At 37.2% G+C, this 5,000-nt stretch overlaps 1 long non-coding RNA gene across 1 annotated transcript in view; it reads left to right on the top strand.

Annotated features, from left to right (window-relative positions):
* LOC137983097 (uncharacterized) overlaps nucleotides 1-1,395 on the top strand; it is a 4,010-nt gene extending 2,615 nt beyond the window's left edge. The window contains exons 2-3 of the long non-coding RNA XR_011118893.1: nucleotides 3-125; nucleotides 1,148-1,395. This is a non-coding gene — a long non-coding RNA (uncharacterized lncRNA). The remainder of the gene's footprint in view (nucleotides 1-2; nucleotides 126-1,147) is intronic.
* The last annotated feature ends 3,605 nt before the right edge of the window (nucleotides 1,396-5,000 follow it).

Raw genomic sequence — 5,000 nt, 5'->3', positions numbered from 1 at the left:
AGGATGCTATACGAGAGAAGATTGCTTACAAGCTTCAAAAGAATGTCAAGAAGGAACGCATGGAGTTCCATGTGTAGTGCATTGCTGCTCTGAGGACCTTTGCAACATCGGATTCGGTGATGAAGGTTCGAGACAGTTGCTTCTAGTTTCCAATTTTATTTATTTAATTTTTATTTTTTTATTTTTAAAGAAGGGTATAAGTTATTTTTTAAAGAAGCGTATGTTATTCTATGTCGACGTGTCTGTGTGAGAGCTAATAAATAAGGCAGACGTTTTTCAAAATAGATAGACATGTCCGAAAATTTGCCAACATAACAGACTTTGGAGTGTTCTTGAACTTTCAAAGGTATGTGGCACAAAGAATATTGAATCAGGTATGACAAAGATAATTTTACAGAAAAAGTTGTAAGGTTTTAACTTTGGCCTTTGAGAGCAAGTGTCAAGAAATCTAAGAAAGTTACTCGAAAAATCTTACATTTCTTTAAACCATTTTAACTTTAACGATCAAGTGATATATAAAATGAATCATATACTGAACTGCGGATATGAAATAAAGTGAAGCTATGATCCTCGCAGTCAGGAACGCAATTTCAACAGTTGCGTAGGGAACCCTGAAAAATTCAAGACTTCAACGGGGTTCAAAACCGTGCCCTCGCTGAAACCAGTGCGATGCTCTAACCAACTGAGCTATGAAGCCACTGACGTTAGAAGCTGGTCATTTGTGGGTGCTTAAATTCCCGTGATGAATAAATCAAATATGAAATTATATATGAAATGAATCATATAGGGTGGCCTGGGAGCCTTATCTTGAATGCAGTTATTAATCGTTATCAACATGTCTTGGGCACGACGACGCTCTAATGTAGTACTCAAGCCGTTACAATCTAGCAAGTTATGGTATGAAATCCCCTCATCTTTATATACATGTCTACTGAAGTGCACGCTTATTTACCCTTTCCATTTTCTCAGTATTCCTTTCTCTACAACGGTGCTATATCTAGCTACCTAAATCAAACGGTTAGGTAAAATAAATGCGCGATAACGTGCATCGCTGTCTTTTAAAGGCAGTCTATTGTTAAGCCTATTTAGATTAACAAATTGGTCATCACGTAAATCACCCCTCTTTCAACTCCCGCTTTGTCTTCAGCTCAATCATGTGTGGCCGGACTGGATATTGGAATTGTCCTTGACAAATCACTAAGTGTTAAAAAGGGAAACCTCCAAAGCGCGATCCGGCTGTTGCGAGACGTGGTTAATAAGTCCAACCCTTCTCCAGAGGCAGATCACTTTGGCTTGATAACGTTTAACAGTATCGCAACATTGGAATTTGATTTCAAAGACGCAAATTATTACCAAAAAAATGCTTTGCTAGCACGAATCGACGCAGAGCCCGTGGAACTTAAAAAGTGGACTCGGATTGACCTTGCCTTGGAGAGGGCGAACAGCACGTTGTTCTCCAGTGAAGGGGGAAACAGACCAGATATACCAAATCTTATGGTTGTGCTGACTGATGGCAAGTTCACCAATAAAACGGAGGAAGAATTTACAGTGTTTGTAAACATGCTTTCCGGGGATTTTCAGGTAAGCCCATCATTGCATGCGCAGGGACTTAAGACATGGAAATGGCAACTTTTTTCTTTCTTTCTTTACTTATTTGTTTGTTTATTTATTTATTTATTTATTTATTATTCACTCTCCGTATACAAGACTAATATTGTTCTTAGAGCGTTTCTTTGACCTTTTCTAGGACACAAACGATACTCGCTATATGTTTGGGATATTTCGGGCAAGCCCTGATAGACTAGACCGTTTCTTGAAAATTAGCGTGGTAACCTAGGAATTACACAAACACAGTAGAAATCATCCCAGAAAAGGTGAGGGCACATCTGCCATCCACAAGAAACTGAGCATTTGGGAAGATGAAGGGCAAAAAGACCTTGACTTTCTTGAATCAGTTAGTGAAAGAGGCCCTACGCCTGGCTTGTGCACATGATAAACGATTTAGAGAAATTCTCGCATGAAACTCACTAAGCATTTCACACTCAGCATGAATGCATTTATTTTCTCTCGGAAATAAATTTCATTTATTTATTTGTTTAACTGTTCACCATGCGTAGTTCAAACAAGGATTACAAAACGTAATTGTATACAAACACAAGAAAAATCAAAAATGCGATGTGGCTTATGAAGGATCAAGTTTCTTCACAAGTCGAAGATACATTAACGTAGTTCAACAATACAGACTAATAAAAGGCCCATTTTCACCTTTGACGTAACGTGATGGTTAGTTATTGTTTTGAATCTCGAATAGCGCATCCAGCTTTGACGCGCCAGTTTGTGCTGTTAAAAACAAGTAGTGCCATCAGCCTGATCGTCTTGTGGTTTACCGGGTGATTTTAACAAATGGAACCGCTAAAATTACCTTTTATCTTTATGTAGTCGACTGATTTAGACATTGGAGAATCGAAGCGAAATTTTTACGGTTCGGCTATTCACCAAGAGAAATAGAAAAAGTCTGAAGCTTTTTCAGTACTGAAATTCATGGCTTATTTTAAACTTACTTTTCCTTGTCAGTTTCGATTTGTTAGGATATCTGGGACGCAAAAGTAAAATGTTCTTGCGAAAAGGCTTGTGCTCAAAGGAGTGGCAAATGTTGCTGTCCTTGTGGAGCGGGGAGCAAAAAGTGTTGCCGCAGCAATCCGTCATGTTGTTCGATACTGTTCGACTTCAAATAGGAATATTTTAAACAAAAATATAAAAGCAAAATACTACAATAGTTATGAAATGATTAATACAGAACACATTCAAATTAGGACCTGACAGATTTATCGACGTATAGGTTTCAACGAAGAAGATTTCGAAAGGTTTTCTGAGATTTTTCGAATGATACAGGAAGTCACGCAGGATTAAGGGTGAAAATGGACCTTGAACACTTCACACTAACATATTTAAGATAACGACTTTAAAGAGGTTAATAATTATTCATCCAAAAAAAATTGAGGTTTTTTTCTACGAAGTAAGCGCAGAAAAACTAACTATTTTGTGATTTAATGAAATTCTGTACCTTATAGCGGGAATAATAGAGAAATTTGTCTGATCAGCATTGGTTTTGTAGAGTGGCAAGTGAAAGAAATGAGCATTTCTGGTATTATGAAAATGGATTTGGTTGTTCGAATTCCTTTAAAAAACATATCATTAAATATGGGTCCTAAACGAAAACATGAAATAAATGCCTATCTTGAATTTTCAAGAGCTTTAAAGTGCTAATGCGATGAAATTTGTTGTTATTCATGTTTTCATATTTTTAAAAAGTTTATATCCTTGTTATTGCTCGTACCAAATTTTTGATCGCAATTTACATCGAAAGTTTGATTGTTAGAGCCACGATTACAGCCATAGAACGTCTCACCATTAGTAAAATTAGAAATGCATTTTAAAGTGAAACTCTAATCGATTCCGTTTCGTGCTTACGAGTCGTGTTTTGAAATTCTCGAGATTGTCATAGTTTTTAATGTGTTCTGGTAGACCGTCCCAAAGCTGTGGCGAGGCGACAGCGAAAGTTATAGATCCATAAGACTTCAAACTATAGCTGGTAGGGTTAAGACGGAGCGATGTAGATGAGCGGAGGGTTCTTGAGGGACGGTGGAGACTTATCAGTTCATGTATGTACGAGGGAGACAAATCATGCAAAGCCTTGAAAGTGAGAATGAAAATCTTGAACTTTATACGTTCATTAATTGGTAACCAGTGTGGATCTTTCAAGATGGGAGTGATATGGCTGAATTTTGAGGAAATTGTTATTAAACGCGCGGCGGCGTTTTGTACATACTGTAGTTTTTTAACAGCATCTTTCGGAAGATTGTACAGAAGGGAGTTGCAGTGGTCAAGTTTGGATGAGTTAAAGGTATGCACAAGTGTTTTGGCAGTTTCCGTTGATATAAATTTTCTGATACGTGATAGATTACGAAGGTGATAGAATGCAGATTTGCATACAGTATTAATATGAGGCAGCATTGGGATGATACTGTCAAAAGTGACACCAATATTCCTGGCAGTTTGAGAAAGCTGGGTGGTGTCTTGACCAAAGCAGATTGACGGCAAGCATTGCTGTAGTTGCACGAAACATGTACAGGGAAGAAAAGTAATGTGCCTCTACCTTTAAAACTATAACTAGAAATAGTGTTCACTAGAGCTGCCCCCGCTTTTGATAACCTGTTTATGGGATGTGTATTTAATATAAATACTGTGCATAAGACCGTTGAAAAATTAACGTTTCAAGCATTTTATTGAAGTTCACATTCATGTAAGTAGTTAACAGCACAAGTAAAGTGGTTGTTGTGACATTGCACTACACCTCTTAGTTTGTACTGAGCTCCCCTGATTAGAATCTCCTCAAACACATTTATGTCTTTCATTAATGCAGGAGGGAATTCGATGAAAAGGAAACGTGAGTTTAATACGTTCCTTAAAACAGGCTCAGTAGTTTGAGTATTACAATTGGCACAATTTAACCTTCCTGGATTTGTATGCATTTCAGTAACAAAAAGAGGCCACATATTGTTATCGAAACCCAGCTGGTTTAATCCATATTCTGTAACTACTGTTAAAAGAATGCTACTATTCAAAGTCACAAAATTCGAGCATGAGCTACTGACAAAAAGAAGCAAATGTTCTTAGTGTCATGAAAAGGCTTTTTCTTCCTCTTCATTGAGATAACTGAATGTTCTTTTCTCAAATATCTGACTAAAACAGGCATTACAATCCCTAGCCAAAAATGAACTACAAACGTCTTTGATGTATGACCAAACAGGCTCGCGAATTCCCTCAATAATGAACTGTCTTCTCTCGAACACATATAATGTGAACAAGCATTGAAAAGCAGGTCTGTAAAATCATTCCTAACAAGTAGATTTGCATGATAAATATGGAAGAAACCAATGCGTAGAGATTTCCAGAAAAGCATCAACAGCACTTGAATAAATACTAGGGTTAACAAAGAA

This window comes from Montipora foliosa, chromosome 13 (assembly GCF_036669935.1).
Source record: "Montipora foliosa isolate CH-2021 chromosome 13, ASM3666993v2, whole genome shotgun sequence".
Classification (NCBI taxonomy): Eukaryota; Metazoa; Cnidaria; class Anthozoa; order Scleractinia; family Acroporidae; genus Montipora; species Montipora foliosa.
Note: the sequence above shows the minus strand (reverse complement) of the source record. Positions and strands in the feature narration are given on the sequence as shown.